Source organism: Mobula birostris, chromosome 13 (genome assembly GCF_030028105.1).
Source record: "Mobula birostris isolate sMobBir1 chromosome 13, sMobBir1.hap1, whole genome shotgun sequence".
In the NCBI taxonomy this organism is placed as follows: domain Eukaryota; kingdom Metazoa; phylum Chordata; class Chondrichthyes; order Myliobatiformes; family Myliobatidae; genus Mobula; species Mobula birostris.
The window spans coordinates 68,183,602-68,204,465 of record NC_092382.1 but is presented as its reverse complement, the minus strand read 5'-3'; the positions used below and the strand labels follow the sequence as shown (position 1 = coordinate 68,204,465).

General features: G+C 46.8%; 1 pseudogene; it reads left to right on the top strand.

Moving 5' to 3' along the window:
* The first annotated feature begins 1,619 nt into the window (after positions 1–1,619).
* On the top strand, positions 1,620–3,410 carry LOC140207980 (probable G-protein coupled receptor 139; annotated as a pseudogene).
* The last annotated feature ends 17,454 nt before the right edge of the window (positions 3,411–20,864 follow it).

Genomic DNA, 20,864 nt, shown 5'->3' with positions numbered 1-20,864 from the left:
TATTGTGCACTGTACCAGCAGTTATGGTTGAAATGACAATAAAAGCGACTTGACTTGACGTGTGTGTGTGATTGTGTGTTTGCTTCTGTATGCGTGTCTTTGCGTCTGTCTGAGGGTCTGTGTGTTGGCTTGACCACGTGCTCTGCGTTTTTTATGTTTGGGTGTGTGCGTCTGCGTGTGCCTATATATGCCTGTGTGTGTTTATGACTGTCTGTGTGTTCGCGCGTGTGTGTATGTCTCTATGTGCGTCTGCATGTGACTGCATCTGAATGTGTTTGTCTGTTTATGTTTATACTAGTTTGTGCGTGGTCGAGCCTGAGTGTGTATCACATACACATAACAGACAGAGCACACATTTCCTTCCGAGAGATTGCCGTAGCCCACGGGGACAAATCACTGGACAGAGAAAATACCTGCATTGTCTGCTAGGTACCTGTAGCTGCGCCCACATAGTCACTCCTTTAGTTTGCTGCGTTCGATGGGTTAGGGATGGGTACTGAGAGAGTTAAACGAGTGTTCGGACTATGACGAAGTTCGTGGATATGAAATTGTTTATTCAACACCATAAATGTACATTACCTCGGACACATTCTTGGCAGAGTCTCTCAAATTCAAACAACGTCAAGAGATTATACACCTGTCGACAATGGTAGCAATGGGTGATTCAATATAATTTCATAACCTACAAATAGATAATCAAATTCATTATTTCGAGTCTGTCAAATGGTTCCTTTAAATTACACATTTAGAGTGGAAACACATTGCAATTGACAAGACACCTTTGAAGGTTCAGACAAATTTGTTGGTTACAACTATTTCACACAGATGGTCAAAAAGCTTCTGAGATCAGAGAACACAAAACTCCCAGATCTCTGTTGTGAGCGTTGACATATGGACACGCCGGGAGTGTATGGAGACTGATCATGTGTGCATAGGTGGGATCCGTTTAAAATGGCGGCATGGTTGGCACAGATACTGTGGTCCGAAGAGACTGTCCATGCTTTCATTTTTCAGTTCCAGATCGATCTAACACAAGTGGAAGGCAGCGGCATTGCTTTTCTCAGAGCATGCATTCCTCTCAATGGTGATGAATATCTTTTTGACTCAGGACAATGTTTGGTACACAGAAACAAGCTGAGGATGGTTGCTGGTAATCGGGAGTGGGAGATAAGGTTACAGTGAAATGAGCTGTAATTGCAATTGGTGGAGAATCAGAGTGGACGGCCGCTTTACTCTCAGTGAATCCGCTCAGCCGATGGACAAAAGTCGTACCGACTCACGATGAGGTGCAGAGCTGGGTCTGATGGTCTTTGAAACAATATCCCCTTTGCTGGAGGAATGCCACTTGCAATTTACACCCCTTACTGCCAGCATAATTTCAATTGTTTGCAGTTTCACGGCTAATTCACTAAATTAATCACAATGTTGCGCCACAGGAATGGCACTTGTCTGACTTAATCGGATTGTAAATAATTAAAACAATTTTGTTTTAGAATCTGTTGAAATCTGTCCCGGTGGAGTCGCTGAGTGGTATTAAAACCCCAGTCATGTTCTGCCTCAACATTTTATTCCGAGAGATTGCCTGTAGCAGACGGGGACAAATCACTGGCCAGAAAAAAATGCCTGCATTGTTTGATAGGTACCTGCTTGTGGGCAAAGTATTGAACATGTTCATCGCCGTTATTTGAGTTCCTGGTGAGTGACCGGAGCAATTACTGTTTGATATTTCTTTGCTTTGACCAATATGAAACTGTTTATGATTATTTTACAACTTGGTGTTCATTGAACAAATATCCATAAGGCATAAGGGTCTTAAGGACGGGCAGCCCACCAGGAGGATGTGACTGTGAGAGGTTTACATTTTACAGTTGACTGTTTCTGAGTTATTGATCCGAGTGGGGACCTGGTCCTGTGTTTTATGTCTCCCTGTGAAACCCGTCGCAATCGGATTCCATTACCTGCTAGTTAAAAGTTGGATCTGATCACCTGAACCCGAGTCCATGGATCTACTGCCGTGTATTATCGAATTGAACTGCGCTGTGGAACTAACCCATGAACGGAGTCAATCCACATTGGATCACTAAGATGTTCCTGCTTTCGCTCTGAGACCTGCTCGGGTGTTCGTTCAATTCCATGATCGCTGCTGGAGCTGCTGAGGTTCTCCAGCATTTTGTGAGTTTTGTTTCCCTCCGGATCCGTCTTCAGCCCCGTCAGATGCTATTTCCAGAGGCCTGGTCATTCACGGTTAAACCAGTGAAACCGGCCCCATCAGGGACTGGGGTCGGATTAGTGCCGATCGTTGCTGCTCATGACAATTGCTCACACATCGTCTTACCTCCACAATGAGGAAGGCAGGTCAGAGACAAGGTGACCTGTGGTTTATGTTAGATGAGCAGCCGTTCACCTCCTCTCGCACTCCTGATCATTGGCTGAAACCAGATCCCGTTTCCATTCCCGGGGAAGGTGTTCAGCACTACCCAATGCTTGTTCTTTCTTCCCGCAGTGAATTTCGTGGCGATTGTGATCCTCTCTCGGGGAAAGTGCGGCCTCTCTACCTGCACCACTCGCTACCTGGTGGCCATGGCAGTAGGGGATCTACTGACCGTTGTTAGCGAGGTCACTTTATTTCGAATCATATATAAATACTTTCCGTGGACTTTTCTGAGTATTACCCCTGTGTGCAGGGTGATCGAGGTACTGAGGTTCACAGCCACATACTGCTCTGTCTGGTTCACCGTCGCTTTCACTTTTGATCGGTTTGTCACCATTTGCTGCCAGAAGCTGAAAACAAAATATTGCACCGGGAAAACTGCGGTTTTGGTTCTAACAACAACCGGCGTGCTGTGCTGTCTGAAAAACATCCCCCGCTACTTCCTCTGGGAACCCAGAGAGGTAATCGTCAATGTACCGTGGTTCTGTGACCTAATGGACTATACTCTCACCGACCCCTGGTGGGTAGGATATGATTGGCTCGATACGGTTTTAAGTCCGTTCATCCCTTTCGTTGTGATTCTGCTGCTCAACGCTCTGACAGTCCGGCACATTTTAATGTCCAGTCGGGTCCGTAAGGGACTGAGGGGTAAAGCAAAGGCCAGAATCCCAGTGACCCGGAGATGGAGAGCAGGAGGAGGTCTGTGGTTCTACTCTTCACCCTGTCCGGCAGCTTCATCCTCCTGTGGCTGACACTGGTTGTAAATTTCATGTATTACGAGATCAGAGCAAAAGGATTTGATTTCAATGATTCTGAATGGATCTTTCACTTTGTCGGGGTTTTGCTGAAGAATTTGAGCTGCTGCACGAACACGTTTATTTACGCGGTGACTCAGTCGAAATTCAGGGAGCGGGTGATCAGAGCGGTGAAATATCCGATCACCTCGGTGCTTCAGTTCATTAATAAAGCCGCGACCTGAACACAAACCAGATTCACCGCCTGATTGTCCCATCGACCGGCAGCGCCGGGATATTAGGATCGTTGACCCTAAGAATAGGGGGAGAGGGGATGTGGAGAGAGGTAGACAGGGCACGGTTGCGAGGGGAAACGTAAGAGAGTGGCTGAATGAGGTGATGAAACGACAGCGGGGTGCGCATGGGGTCAGTGAGGTAGTGAGAACGAGAAAGATATTGTGTGTGTGTGTGTGTGTGTGTGAGAGAGAGAGAGAGAGAGAGAGAGGGAGATTTAGGAGGATGTTGCCGTGACTATGAGGCCTGTGTTATAGTGAGGGATTGTCCAGGGTGGGTTATTATTTCATGGAGCTTCGGAGATTGAGATGCCGGCAAATGGAGACGATTGAAATGACCAGAGTTTCTGGTAAGCTGGACGGAGACAGGTCAATTTCCCGCTGTCGACTGAACTCTATAATATAGTCCCTCTCGTGTGACCCATCCTGTTGTTAAGTTCTACGCACAGTCACTGTGTGGCTGGAGTTGAGGGAGTGGAGGCCATTCACATGCATTTTCGTTGGCTGCAGTGACGGGTCCCATTACTGGGACCAGTGTACATTTTACTCTGAGTTCGCAAGTATTTTGTGAATAAAACGAGCCCGGGTCGTTTTATGTGCTTAATAGAAGTTTTAAACCTTCAGTTGAATTACAAGGAAAACAACAGCGATCCCCTTACACTCTAGTCATTACGTCAGGCACCACCTCTTAATGGGAACAAAACGATTGTGGGGCTGGAGGGGCGGAGATAAATTCTGGGATCAGAGCACATTTACCGTGAGTTCGTAAGAGTTTGCGAATAAAATGTGGCCCGTTCGTGTTAGGTGCTTAATAAAAACTAGGGACCTTTACTTCCATTACGAGGAAACCAAAAGCGGAATCCCCTTACATTCTCGTGATTATGTCACGCACCACCTCTTAAAGCGAACACAACAACTCAATGACGGTGTTTGTGAATTACGTCACACTGCCTCCATTATGGATCATTTGTGCCATTTTCCACCATTAGCATCACCTACAATTGAATCTGAGAGTAGGGCCTGTGGTGGCGGAGGGGAGAATCGATGTCACATCGCCCTCAGTGTTGCGATCACTGCACAGTCACTGCACAGTCTCCTTTTGACTCGAGTCCTCTGTTCCCGGCAACCAAATCCGTGAATCATTTCTGCGTCTTTCTGGATTAATCACGTCTTCCTGAGACAAGCGACCAGAGATGTGCACCGAACTCCAGCTGTGGTCTCACAGACATGGAAAAGTACAGTCGGCCCTTATGCTCACTGCATTGTTCTGAACTAACCGAACTGGCAATGTCATGGCTAACTACGGCCACTCCTTCTGCCTGCACAAGGCGCACATCCTTCCATTTTCACATATTCATGTAGTATCTGAGAACCTCCATCGAATCCGTCTTCACCATCACATTTGGCTTTCCTTCCACCACAATGAGAATGAAAAAAAAAAAACCCGTGAAGGACCTCTTTTTTAAACATTCTGAGTCATCTATAACATCACTGCCTTGCATAATTTGTTTTATTACAGCAGCAGTGTACGGAAATGATACAAAATTACTCTAAATAAATAAATAAATAGATCGATATAGATCGATTAGCTGCCGCTGCTACTGTGTGGCAACCGGAATCTCCGGAACTGAAGGCCCCGAGATCCTCGGCTGTATGTGTTTCAGCGGCCGGGGAGAGGTCGAAGGCGCTCGGCAGAGGATGGCGCTCGGGAGGCGATATCGGAGAGGCTGCTCGGAAGATCGGAGTTTTCGGACGGATGGACTCAATGTCGGCTGGGTTCGGCTGCTTCCAAGGTATCGGCAAGTTGACTGTGCCTGGAGGTTTATGGCAGGGAGTTTCTCCCTTTTGACGCTTGCTATCGGGGACTCGGGAGTCGATTGACTAGAGATTTTGAGATTTTTTTTTTTTTACTGTGCCCATGGTCTATTCTTTATCAAATTATGGTATTGCTTGGCACTGCTGCAGCAATATGTTATAATTACGTGGTTCTGTCAGTGTTAGTCTTTGGTCTGTCCTGTTTTCTGTGATATCACTCCGGAGAAACATTGCATCATTTCCTAATGCATGTATGCATTTCTAAATGACAATAAAAGAGGACTGAGTGTTCTCATAATCTAACTACCTGACACCGGAACTCAGTGTCGCGACTACTGAAAGCAATCGATCCCATGATCCCATGCAGCCACTCTCAGGGAGCTATGAACTGGATCACAAGATCCCTCTGTAGATTAAGCCTAGGCATCAACACAATCCAATCTCACCCCATAACACGTACCCAACAATCCCGGTAATCTCCTCTGCAGTCTTCCAGCACAAAATATATTTTCTCCCAAATGCTAGACAGAACAGAATGCATAATGTCAAGAAACTTAGCAGGTCAGCCAGCATTTACTGAGATATATACAGCCGATATTTCGGACGCGATACTTCCCGTTCACAAGGGCCCTTCGGCCCAGCCCTTCTATGCGGATCTAAACTCGTTTCATCTGCCTACGTCTGAGCCATTTCCTCTGTAAAAGGAATCAGCTTGAGTGTACATCTCAATCACTTTGGCACATGGGCTGAAGGGTATTTCCCCCACTGAAAGAGTCTGTGACTAAACTTTTAACATCCTGTACGTATCCAAAATGCCTTTTAAATTTGTACCGCACCAGTAAGGAGATCATATCCGGTCTCTTAAAGGGCATTAAGGTGGATAATCTTCCAGAGCCTCGGGAGCTACACTGCACATTATTGAGAGATCCAGTAATTGAGATTACTGGGGACGTCAGCACTACATTTGTGTTCTTCATAGCCACAAGCAAAATCCCATAAAGCCAGTGATAAAAGTTATTATAACATTTAAGAAGCCGGGTGGATAAACCTAGAACATAAAGACCCACCTCACTTCAGGGATATGTACATTGCTGGAGAGGATCCTGTGGGCTGGGATGCAGCGTTATCGATCTGGACAGTCGTTCTCCATGTCGGTTCCTTTCAATGTGATCAGCAGCAGCTCTGCACAAAGCGCAACAAACGTTTCCATTTGGAAGTACCTGTGTGTGTGTGTATCTGATACCGACCTCTTGAGCAGAGAGCGGGAATATAATCGGTGAGAGATGGACATACCTTCGCCCCTCCCCACATATCAAACACCCCTACACCACTTCCCATATCCTCTACCCGCCTCCACAATCCTCCCCATCTCCGTCACCCTTACATCCCCTACGCCGCCATCCGTCTCTGTGAACTGCTCTCTCCGGTTTACAGTTCAGACCCTCCGTCAATCCTCCATCCGCTGCACACTTTACCGTATCTGTCTCACCCTCCCATCCCTGCAAACAACCCCCTCCCACCGTAAACACAAAATACTCTGCAGATTCTGGGGTCAAAGCAACAATCACAACACGCTGGAGGAACTCAGCAGGTCGGGCAGAATCCGTGGAAACGATCAGTCAACGTTTCGGGCCGGAACCTTTTGTCAGGACTGAAGAGGGAAGGGGCAGAGGCCCTAGTAAGAAGGTGGGGGAGGGTGGGAAAGAGGAGGCTGGTAGGTTCCAGGTGAAAAACCAGTAAGGGGAAAGATAAAGGGGTGGGGGAGGGGGGTAGGGAGGGGATAGTCAGGAAAGGTGAAGAAGGAATAGGGGAAAGCACAATGGGTAGTAGAAGGAGGTGAAACCATGAGGGAGGTAATAGGCAGCTGGAGGAGGGAGTAGAGAGAAACTAGGATGGGGGAAGGGAGGGGGAGGGAATTTTGGGAAGTTGGGGAATTCAATATTCATACCAAGGGGCTGGACACTACCCAGATGGTATATGAGGTGTTGATCCTTCAACCTGAGTTTAGCCTCATCATGGCAGTAGAGGAGGCCGTGTATGGACATATCCGAATGGGAATGGGAAGCAGAGTTGAAGTGGGTGGCAACAGGGAGATCCTGTCTTTTTTGGCGACGGAGCGGAGGTGCTCGACGAAGTGACCCCCCCAATCACCGATGTAGAGGAGGCCGCACCGGGAGCACCGGATAAAATAGATGACCCCAACAGACTCACAAGTAAAGTGTTGCCTTACCTGGAAGGACTGTTTGGGGCCATGAATGGTGGCAAGAGAGGAGGTGTAGGGACACGTCTAGCTCTTACGCTTACAGAGATAAGTGCCGGGTGGGAGATCGGTGGGGAGGGACGTGTGGACCAGGGAGTCGCGGAGGGAAATATGTCTGTGGGAAGCAGAGAAGGGTGTAAAGGGAAAGGTGTGCTTAGTGGTGGGGTCCTGTTGAAAGTGGCGGAAGTTGCTGGATCCGGAGGCTACTGGGGGAGTAGGTGAGGACAAAGAGAATTCTTTGCCTGTTGTGGTGGCGGGAGGGTGGGGTGAGGGCCGAAATGCGGGAAATGGAGGAGATGCGGGTGAGGGCATCATTGATGACGGTAGAAGGGAAACCACGATCCTTAAAGAAAGAGGAGATTTTAGATGACCTGGAACAGAAAACCTCATCCTGGGAGGAGATGCGGCGGAGACAGAGGAACTGGGAATAGGGAATGGCATTTTTGCATGTGGCGGGGTGGGAAGAGGTATACAACTTCCCGTCTCCGTCACCCAATCCTCCTCTACGCCGACACTGTCTCCGACCACCCCTCAGTCCCCTATACAGTTCCCACTCCCCGTCATCCCCTCCCTTCCCGACACACGTCACCGCGTTCGTCACTCCCTCGCTCCGGTTTACTCGTCTCTGCGCTGAACTAAGACAACAGTGATGACTGTCTCGTGGCTATGGACGCTCGTGCACTGTAGTTCTTTGGTGTTTGATAATCTTTGATTTGCCGAGAGTTTGGTATTATTAACCAAATATCGGTACTGTGGACAGTTAGAAGATGAGGTGTTGTTCCTCTAAATTGTTTTGAGCTGTGACAAAGTTTTTAATCAGAGGTCACCATGGAGGCTAAAATTATCTCAGCTAAAATGTCCTTCACTCATCTGGCGTGCTCTGTAAACTTTCAACAGTGTAGAAAAGTCAAAGGATTTGTGTATGGGAATCACAAACACAACAGCACGTTAGTTCCGCTGTTTCTGTCAGTTCACCAGCGCTTGAATGCCGCCGATACTTGACTGTAGAGGCGGAGATGCTGGAGAAGACAGCGCCCCACTCGCTACAAGGAGAGCCCGATCACGTGTCCATGTCCGTGATTTGATTGGATACATTGCCATGACGTTGATAGCAGTGTGATGTCATTCACTGGCTCTCATTTTGGAAGGGATTCAGTCAGCCATCGCAGATACACCAGCAGCTTCGCACTGGGAAGCGGCCGTTCACCTGCTCCGTGTGTGCGAAGAGACTCATTCAGTTAACCCACCTTGTGATGCTCCGGTGAGTTCACAATAAATAGAGGCCACATTTCTGTCCAGAGTGAACAAAGAGTGAGCACCACCAGCAACTTCACATCAGGGAGGAAGTTCAAATCCGCTCTGTTGAATGTTTAACCATCACGGTGACTGAAGTCAGCTGTAGGTTCATGAGGGACTGTCGCTGTCAGTTTCTGCAGTTCTTGCGGCTGCTCATCGCACCCAGGACTGAACCCTGGTCACTGAGCATTGGAGGCGGCTGTTCTGCTGACGTTCACCTGAAACTAGACTGGTGTATAATATAGTGGATCTGTGAAAATTTATCAGTTCTGTATGAAATCCAGTGTCTCAGGTACTTACTCTCTCTACCACACTCACAATGTACACTAGAGAGGCCACTCGGCCCATCTGCTCCCTGCCCATATTTCTGTTCCATATCAGTATATCAAAATTAGTCCCTGCCGTTCCCCTCTCACTCTCCCTGTGATTACAGTTTACAACAAGTCACCACTCCGTTGGATAGGAGATTTCCCTTGACTTTCACAGAATCATAGAAATCTATAGCATATTAGAGACACTTTGGCACACAAAATTGTGCCAACCATTTAATTTACTCTAGAAACTGGCTGAAATTACCCTACCGCATAGTCCCCTATTTTCCTAAGCTCCAAGTACCTATCTTTTTGTGTTCGTCCATCGTCGGCGTCGATGAGGAGCTTGACACCAATATGATGGTGTCGAGACTAGTGTATGGTTTGGATTTAAGAAAGGACTAATTGCGCAGTGTCATCCTCACCCTCTCTTCCCAATTTCCATCTGTATCCAGTGGCAAGGCAGAGTCGAGACGGCTGGAGATGGCACTAGGCGCAGTGGATGACCAGGACATCGTTTGTGTCTTGTCCTGCTCTACACGTTCCACGACGCTTGCAGAGACCGCCTTCCTGACCGTTGGACTTTCCATTGGTTTCGGCCGCTCAGTCCGCCAGAGTCTGTCTTCACATGCTGGGGTAGACAACTCCCTATCTCACCGAGGGTTTGAGGCCCGTCGGCTACCCACACCTGGTTTAGCCGGCTCGTCGAAGCCGTTGCCCGGGGTATGGCCGCTGTCGCATGCAAACAGCTACGGGGAGCCACAGGTGAGAGCTGAGTGCCAGGTGGGGACCAAAGTTGGACTAACCGACTTAAAAAGGACGCGACATGTTCCCCCACCAGAGATGCTACCCCTCCCTGATACCCCATACATCCCTAATACTAGATCCAGAATGGCATTCCCCATAGTCGGCCTGTCAACGTGCTGTGACAGCAATCCGACCTGCACACACTTAACAAACTCTGCCCCGTCTAAGCTATTGGAACTAATCAGGTGCCAATGAAAATCACAGAAGTTAAAGTCAACTATGATAACAACCGTGTTATTTTGCACCTTTCCAAAATCTGCCTCCCAATCTGCTCTTCGGTATTTCTGCTGCGTCCAGGGGGCCTATAGAACATACCCAATAGAGTAACTGCTCCCTTCCTGTTTCTGACTTCTACCCATGCTGACTCAAAAGAAGACCCTGCTATATTACCCACCCTTTCAGCAGTTATACTAGTATCCTTGATCAGTAATGCCACTCTCCCCCTCCCTCCCCCATCCCATTTAAAGCACTGATATCCAGGAATATTGAGAATCCATTCCTGCCCTGGTGCCAGCCAAGTCTCTGTAATGGCCACTATATCATAATTCCATGTATGTATCCAAGCTCTCAGTTCATCACCTTTGTTCCTGATGCTTTTTCCTTTGAAGTACACGCACTTTAGCCCTTCTACCTGAGTACCTTTACACCCTTTATTCTGTTTCTCTTTCCTCAAAGCCTCTTTGTATGTTAGATCCGGCTTTATTCCATGCACTATACTTGCAGTTTTCGCATGACCTTTATCTTCCTCCACCTCACTACCTGCTCTAACACTCTAGTTCCCCTCCTCTTGCAAATCTAGCTTAAACCACCCGGAGCAGCTCTAGCAAACCTTCCCACAAGGATATTAGTCGCCCTCCAGTTCAGGTGCAACACGTCCCGTCGGAATAGGTCCCACCTTCCCTGGAACAAGGCCCAATTGTCCAGGAATATGAAGCCCTCCCTCCTGGATCAACTCCTTAGTCACGTATTTAGCTGCATTATCTTCTATTTCTAGCCTCACTAGCACGTAGCATGGGTAGCTATCCTGAGATTGCAACCCGAAGTTCCTGTTCTTCAACATTGCAACTAACTTCCTAAACTCTCTTTGCAGGATCTCCTCTTTTTTCCTATCCACGTCATTGGTCCCTACATGGATCACGACATCTGGTTGCTCACCCTATCTCTTGAGAATACTGAGAACTCGATCCGAGAAATCGCGGACCCTGGCACCGGGGAGACAACAGACCACCTAGGGTTCTGGATCTCTTCCACAGAACCTCTTACCTATCCCCCTAACTATCGAATCCGCTATCACTACTGCTCCCCTCGTTTCAAAGTTGCTGGTGAACGCAGCAGGCCAGGCAGCATCTCTTGGAAAAGGTGCAGTCGACGTTTCAGGCCGAGACCCTCACCAGCAGCTTTGATGTGTGTTGCTTGAATTTCCAGCATCCGCAGAATTCCTGTTGCTCTCCTCGTTTCCCTCCTTGGCTTCTGAGCTGAGGGTCCATTCTCTGTGCCAGAGACGCGACCACTACAACTTATCCCTGGTAGATCGTCCCCACCAACAGTATCCAAAACGGTATACTTATTATTGATGGAAACGGCCACAGGGCACCTCTGCTCTTTCTGTCTACTCCCCTTCCCTCTCCTGACAGTCACCCAGCTGCCTGCCTCCTGAATTTTAGGGGTGATTATCTGCCTGTAACTCCTGTTTATTTCTGCCTATGCCTCACGAATGATCCGAAGTTCATCCAGCTCCAGCTCCAGTTCCCTAACTCGGTTTGTCAGGAGCTGCAGCTGGATGCACCTTTAACTGGTGTAGTCATCGGGGACAATTGTGCTCGCGCTGACTTCCCACATACTGCAAACGGAGAACTCGACTTCTCTAAATGCTGCCTCCATTACCTATGTGCTAAGTTAATTAGAGTAATTAAAGGAACTTACACGGCCTTACCTCACTGGGAGACGGTTCGCCCTCAGCCTCTGCTTGCCGAAGCCTGTCGAGTCAAAGCCTTCCTACTCTGTCTCCCACTACTCCGAAGTTTTCTTGCGGCGAGCAGTCGAAGTGACCAGTTGGAGGGCGGAAGGTTCGGCTCACGCGGGGGGTAGATTAACTGAGCTGCAAACTCAACCTAGTGTTTAACACTGACGCATTGTTGCTGTGGGGTGATTTATCCTGTGAACTGTCCCTCTCTCACACTCTGTCCATTATATTCCTCTATACACATTGCTGGTGCCCGGAGGATTTACCCTGCGGATGGTCCATCTCTCACTCTTTATACTTTTCCTCTACACCACCCCTCAACATCTCTCAGTCTCGTTTCACTACCCCTTCTCTTTATTTCTTTGATTTCAGATGCATTTTTTTTGCATCGGTAATCTGGCAGCGGAGTTTACCCGCCCCTTTAGAGTACTTCCTGAGAGACACAGGACGGCAGGATGCAGCAGACTTATGGACAGGAGATTCTGCAGATGCTGGAAATTCAGAGTAAGGGAGAAAGACTCTCTCTCTCTCTCTCTCTCTCTCTCTCTCCCCTATGCTATCTCTCCCTCTCTCTCTCTCTCTCTCACACACACACACACACACACACACACAACATCATGTCAGGCAGCCTCATTGGAGGGGAATAAACAGTCAATGGTTTGGGTTCAGACACTTCCTCTGGACTAGGATGGAAGGGGACAGAGGCCAGAATAAGAAGGTTGGGTGGGTGTGTGGGGGAGAGGGCAGGCAGGAGATGGCTGAGATCATGTGATGGAGAATGAAGAGAGAAACTGGGAGCTGATATGTGGAAGAGGTGAAGAGGGTTGAAGAAGAAGGAATGTGATGGAGGAGAGTCAAACCCTATGTGTACAGCCTCACCCGCTGGCCGTGAGAGGCACTCAGCCACAGCATTACTTTCCCCTTGAATGTTGCATATCAGTTGTGAACTCTGATATGTCGGCCAGCTGGCGTTGCTGCTGTGCAGACCAATCGTCTGATATTTTGGACATTGTGTGCACGAGGGGCTTGTGGTCAACGAACGCTTTGAAATGGCGACCATCTAGGAAATAATGAAAGTGGTGCACAGCCAGATAGGGACCGATAAGTTCACGGTCAAACGTGCTCTGCTTCCTTTCGGGGGGATAGTGCTGTCGGCTGAAGAAGGCAAGTGGCTGTTACACGCCTCAGAACAGCTGTCCATGCACAGCGTCCGCAGCATAGTCTGAAACGTCATTAGGAACGGCTATTGGAGAGTGGCTGCGCCGGTAAGGTCACGTCGGAAGAGGCGACACTTCACCTGTGAGTCGGTTGGGGTCATTTACTGTGTCCGGTGGTCCCAGTGTGACCTCCTGTATATCGGCGAGACCTGGTGTAGATTGGGAGACCACTTCGCAGATCACTTCCGTTTTATCTGCCAGAAAAAGCGGGATCTCCTGGTGGCCACCCATTTCAATTCTACTTCTCACTCCCATTCCGATATGTCAACCCATGGCCTCCTTTACTGTCGCAATGAGGCCACACTCAAGTTGGAGGAACAACATCTTGTATTGCATCCAGGTAACCTCCAACCTGATGGCATAAGCATCAAATTCTCAAACTTCCAGCAACGCCGCCCTCCTCTTCTTCACTATTCCTCATCCCTTTTTCCCTTTCTCACATTATCTCCTTCAACTGCTTCTGGTGTTCTTCTCCCTTCTCTTTATTTCATGACCTTCTGTCCTCTCCTACCAGATTCCCCCTTCTCCAGCCCAGTATCTCTCATGTATCAACTTCTCAGCTCTTTACATTATCCCTCCCCGCCTCCCTCCTTTTAACTCTATTCCAGTCATGCTGAAGGGTCTTGGCCCGAAATATCAACTGTACGCTTTTCCATACATGCTGCCTGGCCTGCTGAGTTCCTCCAGCATTTTGTGTGCACCATTGTGTCCAGTCCAGTAGAATCAAATATTTATTAGGGTGCCGAGAGCAACACGCACATCGAATCAACGTTATACAATCACAGGGTCATGAAGTCAAGCATCACGAAAACGGCCCCGCTGGACCCAACTAGCTGAAACAGAAAAAGGTTCCCACCTAATGGCGTCCAATTTGATAAAGCTTCTCTAATTCTCCTCTGACCCTTGCCCACTGTTGTTACTGATGTACCAGTCTCAACTGTTTCCTACGGCAGCTCAGTCCATATCCTGATCACCCTCTGGTTGAAAGGGCACCCCAATGGTTCTTACTAATCTCTACCTACCCCCACCCCTGACCCATCCGCTTCAAACCGATGCCCTCTAGTTCCTGATTTCTCAACCCTGAGAAATAAATATAGTGTGCATTGATCCTGTCCGTGCGCCTCATTATTTTATACGCCTCTATAAAATCACAGCTCACTCAATTGTGACCCGGTGAATAAAGTTTCAAGGTGCATGAACTTTCCCCATAACTCAGTCCCTTGGATCCTGCCAAAATTCTCCCCAATGTCCTCTCCAACTTTACAGAGTGATAGCATATTATCTATGGCAACATTTCAAATTCGGCCTCACCAGCATCTTGTACAACTGCAGCACGACGTCGCAAGAGTTCTGCCCTGTTCACTGGCTGTTGATTATTCAGTGACGCAAAAGCTTCCTCACCACCTCTCGACATGTGACGACTCTTTCAGGATATCGTCTTCCTGTAGTTCAAGCTGCTTCTCTTCTATAACACTCGCCAGCGCCTCACCTCCGATTGTGAAAGTCCTGCCCACACTTTTCTTCCCAAAAGAGAACACCAGCACTTCTCCGAAATAAACTCGATTTGCTATCCATCATCACTCTTATTAAAAAAACTGATCCAAATTGCTCTGTCAATCATGATAGTTGCACTGATTGTCAATGACAACACCTGTTTCAGTGCCATCTTCAAATTTACAAATATGCACATTCTCTTTGAAATCACCGACATAGGGAGCAAATATTAATTGACCCAGAACAGACTCCAGAGGCACACAACTATTCATGGTCTTTCAATCGGAAACCTAACACCTCACCAGCACCCACGGTTTCCTGCCATCAAGCCAACTGTGCTTACAGTCTTTGCATTCCATGTGATCCAACTTTCCATGTGGAACCTTATCAAAGACGTTACTGAAGTCTCTGTAGCGTATTATTGGATATTGTTAATTGGGTACGGGAGGTGCAACGGCGTTCATACACATTAAGGTATCCAGTAGCACTTCCCTGCAAAATTTCCTTCGCTGTGAATTAGCCAATGATACCCCTGTTGCTGGCAAAATTTCAGATGGTGAAGAGGAAGCACACATGACTGGAATAGTTAAGCTGGTCGAGAGGTGTCACGCAAACCTGATACTCCACGTCAGAACGACCACGTCCAAAGAATTTATTCTGGATTTCATGAAGGTGAAGGGGAAACAGACACCAATCCTCATTGAGTTGTGGCGTTGGGAAGGAGGAGGGGTTGCTTTAAGTTCTGGGCGTCAACATTCCAAAGGATCTATCATGGACCCGCAATATTGAGCCAATCTCGACCGAGGCACGCGGACGGCTATCGTTCATAGTGAGTTTGACGGAATTTCAAGGTTACAAAAGACGAGCAGATTTCGACAAATTTACGGCGAGATCATTTTGGCTGTTTGCACCACCGCCTGGTATGGACGCGCCAATACACAGATCATAGCCTCCAGTGGGTTGTGGATTCAACCATTTCCATCAAGGGCATAAGCCTTGCCTCCCCTACCCCAACCAGTGAGGACATCTTCAAAAGGTGATGAATCAAGAAAGCACAGTCGTCATTAATGACCCTCAGCATCCGGGTCATGCCCTCTTCTCTTTACTACCACAAGGGAAGAGGTACAGTAGCCAGAAATTCCTTTCTTTGTTTAATATTTTCTCTTGATATACAACTTCTTTAGAGTTTCCTTAATTTCTCCTGCCAGATCAATGTCATTCCCCTTTATGCCCTTCTGATTACCTTTCAGAGTACACTCCTCCATTTAACCAGCTGTTCTAATTTCTCAGAGATTCATCAAAATAGTTAAAAAGGTATAGGAAAGGCAAGCTGAGCAACAATTATGTATTTAAATGAAATACAGAACAAATTAAAACACTACCAATACTTCTGAATTAATCCGGAACTCTCTATTAATTCCCCTAATAGTTAGGATGGCTAAAATTGGTTTTCCATCGTTACCTCCGACTGAACTTGCAAGTTAACATTTAGAAATTCTGCAAGAGGAAGACTGCAAAGTCATTTTGTAACTCTGTGTTGTTTTTTTTTAATTTTCACCCTGCTTTGAGAATAGCTCACGCCACTACTACTTATGTAATAATACTTAATCATACACTTCTTGCACGATATTACATCTGTTGCTGCTGCGTCCCCAGCAGTTTTCTAAAAGTGTACTTTTTGTGAGGGGAGCGGCCACTGAGGGGCCGTGCACTGTCTGACTCTCCCGTTGTCGCTCCTGGTGCTCACTAACCGTATCACCACCCTGCACCTTATCTGGCTGAAGCGTCCTGGGTAATCTTCGTTGTGTTTATCTCCACCTCTATTTCTTTCACACAGTCAGTCAGTAAGCGGAAGCAGGTGCAATGCCTTCATGTGAGGTTATTGGGAACACGGATCAACTCTCTGATGCCCTATATTCGGAGGCAGAGTATGTTACTGCCGTAGCTGACCTCACAGTTACTCCAATAGGGAGAGGAATTCTGAAGGAAACCTCTGAAATTCGACATTCCAGAGTACAACACATTATTCCCTGTTTCACTGCCCACATTTCCAGTTAGTCTGTGTTCTGCTGAATCCTTTGGCAATCTTCTTCACTATTCACAACTGCACCAATTTTTTTTTTTTTGTCTCAGCACAGTACTTAACTGTTTTTTGTCTCGAGAGTACTTTGATAACAGGAGAGCAATATTGGCTCATTCCCAGTCCTCTGCAACATCATGTGTAATTAAATTAGACTAACGAGCTCTCTGTGAAGGAGCCAGTTCCCTGATTTCTTGCCACACTCACTCAATAACCTGGGATATATCCCATCTACTCCTGGTGATCTGTCCATCTTATTATTCTTTGAGTGTCCCATCGCTCCCATTACCTTGTTAGCAAAGTGCCATGGGATATCAACATATGCTTCCTGATCTCTCTATCCTTGATGACAGTCTTCTTAATGAATACTGACCGGAATTGTTCATTTCGTGCTTTCCCCACTTCCTCTGTCTCCAGACATACGTTCCCTTCTCTGTCCTTCTGTTCTCCTATCTTCCTACGTTCTCTGTGGTGCCCTTTATTTTTAAAAGTTTCTACAAAGTACCTCGGTACTCTTTCAGGTCTCAATCAGCAAAATAATTTCCCCTCCCTCCGCCATCATTCAGCACTGCTGAATCTCTGTCTAATTTGCATATTGCAGCATACTTATCAGCGGCTTTGCTGAATTACAACCTGCTTTCCCAGCAAAGTAAAGTCCTGATCTTACTCACCCTAACCTCACAAGGCATGCTTTATGAAGTTCAATGTTCTAGGTAAGTTTATTGTCAAAGTACATGTGTGTCAACGTTTACTACCGAGATTCATTTTCTTGCGGGCATGCACATTAAAACAAGGAAACACAAGTGAATCAGTGAGGAACAGCACACATCAAAGTCGGATAAAACGCCGATGTGCAAACGACAAAGAACAAAACAAATTATGTAAATAAGAAACACACATCAAAGTTGCTGGTGAACGCAGCAGGCCAGGCAGCATCTGTAGGAAGAGGTGCAGTCGACGTTTCAAGCCGAGACCCTTCGTCAGGACTAACTGAAGGAACTGATGTAAATAAGAAATAAGATAACAATTAATATGAAGTCAGTATCAATCACTTGAGTTGTGGAGCCCTTTGATGTGAGCTCATTGTTCGGGTGAGTGCAATTATTCCCCTCTAATTCAAAAGCCTGATCATTTAGGAGGAAAATCTATTCCTAAACCTAGTGCTGTGGGAATTGACGTTCCGGAAACTCCTTCCTGAAGACAGCGTCCTTAAACAAGCATCACCTGGACAATGCGCGTTTTCATGATGAATGCTATTTTCCTGTGACATCCCTCCTTGTAGGTGTTCTTAGTGGTGGGGAGGACTTTACCTGTGACAGACTATCTTTATTGTCATGTACCCCGTGACGGGTTAAATAACCAGCAGAAATAGAAAACACTTTGGAATCCGGTATTGCTATTAACTAATGATATTTGTTAGTAACTACGCAATACAGTAATATAAATGCAGATAAATCAAACAAGTTAGCAATGATTACATATAAGTAAGTGTGCAATGTATATGAAAACAAAGCTTCTTCAAGTCTACTGGTAAATAAATAGTCTTACGATAATGAGTAAAGTTCATTTCAGTTCGTGGTATTGAGTTGAGTAGTGATGGAGAGAGAGAGAGAAACAAGGAGAGATTTGAATTGTCAGGCGAGCTGACGCCGTCGATCTTCCCGTTGTCCTCCGAAATCCTTTAAAAGTCATCGACTGTGACAGCAACATAGGGGGCCGTTCTTCTGTGGTGGAATCATCATCCCAGGGAAGAGTTGGCCACATGGACAGCTCCCCACCAGTCACTCCCTTTTCACACTGTAAGAGCCACCGATCGATCCGCCTGAGCGATCCTCCAAAAAAAAACACTTTCTTTCTGTGAGCACAACGACAAAAAAATAGATACGTGGTGAGACTTTAATCTCTTCCAGGGAAGATGGCCGTTGGCTCTCAAAGAGCTCATCCACTCTTTGTAAGGCCTTGTTTCTTTTAGTCCTGCTGGGTGTTCGCACACCCTCCTCGCCAGACTAAGTCCGGTGGTGGAGCCGACCAAGTCGCCGACAACTCGACCACGGCCCCCGGCCGAGCACCGGGCGCCCGCACCCGCCGAATCTCTCCGAACGTGATGACAAGTTAAACTACATCTTTCCCTGCATGTGGTCTGTGACATCCAGTGAAGAAAACCCAACGAGTTATTTACGACCTTAATGCTCTTTGATCACATTCCCTAACTATTTTCCCTTTGAGAATATCACCATACACACTTCTTCCTCCATGTCCTTCTTCTTCATGAAGTCGAATGAATGCAAAGTATTTATTTGGTACCTCGCACACCAATTCTGGCTCCGGGCAGAAACTCACAATTTTATTATTGAGTGGTCCTGCGCTCTCTCCAGTATAATTTTAATTACAGTGTATGCATAAAATGCCTTGGGATTTTCGCTAATCCTCCTCACTCTAGTCATTTCCTCGTCACTATTCAGTCTCCCGAATCACAGAGTGATTGTATTGTTGGTTCCCTATGTTCCTTCGAGACCTAATATCAGCTTTTCATAATTTCAGATGTCCACAACATCTCCCTCCTCTCTCTCTCTCTCTCTCTCTCTTTCTCTCTCTCAGTCTCTGAAGTAAAGACAATGGAATTTTGTCTTCATATGTAAATCAGTAAAATTGTGCTACTGGAACTAGTTCATGATGTCAGATAGGAGAACCTACAAGTTGAGAAAGAGGAGAAAACGAGGGTGAAAGAAAGGACCGATAATGACGGGTGCAATGGTGGTTATTACCGACGGAAGTATACCCCATGATGAGGCAGTTCTGTTTCAACCAGGAAACAGGGGTAAATGACTCGCCACGACATTCAATGCAACCGGGGCGTGAGGTAAGGTGCAAAGTGGATCCCTCTGGGACGCTGTAAACAGTTGGGTTGTTACTCTAAGGCAACACACAAAGATCTTAATGGAGCTCAGCAGACCAGACAGCAAATGTAGAAAAGAGTAAACTCTGATTCTGTGTGTGTTGTTTTCTATTTCAAGCATCTGCAGGTTTTCTCGTGTTTTAGTTTAATAGCTCAATGCATAACATGGTTTAAATTTACCCACAAGTGGCGGTACAGAATAAGAAACATGAAGGCAACTGAATAACTTACAACATTTATTTCTAACGTCTAATGAGTTTCATAATCGGAATCAATGGGTATTTCAGAATATTTCTGAGCTCCTTTCGGAACTTGCTCTGCGTCAAGGCGTAAATAAAAGTGTTGGTGCAGGAACTCATAATCTGCAACATTCCCGATATCTCGTCTGTGATGTAACGGGGGTCAGTGACAGAATAATAAACAAACGTCTTTGAAACCCGTTGATAGATGTAAAATACCACTCGTGCTACCCACAAGAATATAAAACTACCGGTTATACTAAAGAGCAAAAAGATGGATTTGCGTCGGTTCTCCATCTCCTGGTCCTTGTCATTCTCTGCACACTTTCGTTCCCGGAGCTTCCTGCGGGCTCGACTGGCCACTAAAATCCGCCTGACAGTCCGAATATTGAATAGCAAAATCAGAAGAAAAGGAACACAAGGGGTTAAAATATAGTGATTCATTGCAAATGCCGCCCATGAGGGAGACTTTTTGTAGCTCGATGTAAAAACACAATACCAGGGAACACCATCAATTACTACCAAAGGATCGTGTACAAAGCCCCAGGGGACACACTCCAAACAGGCCAGCACACTCACTGTCCCGATAACCACAGCCGCAGTTCTCTCGGTACAATATTTTGTTTTCAGCTTCTCACAACATATAGCCACAAATCGATCGACAGTGAAAGCGACAGTCAGCCAGACAGAGGTCGCAGTGCTCGAGAAAATTAACCATGTACCGAGTCTGCACAGAGGAGTGATGAACAGGAAAGATTGAGGGAAATAAATCCAAGCAGTCCACGTCAGCAGAGGTTGCGAGATGACGACCAGGAGATCGGCGGCGGCCATTCCCACCAGGTAACGAGTGACACATTTGGACAGACCGCACTTTCCCCGGGACACTATCACAACCGCCAGCAGGTTCGCTGGAAGAGAGACACAGAACAGCAAGTTTGAGAAATACTGAGCAGAAGCCAATGCAGCAGTGGGAGGGCATCCTGTAATATTTCCATTTCATTGTTGCATTTATTGGTGGAACGGTCTAA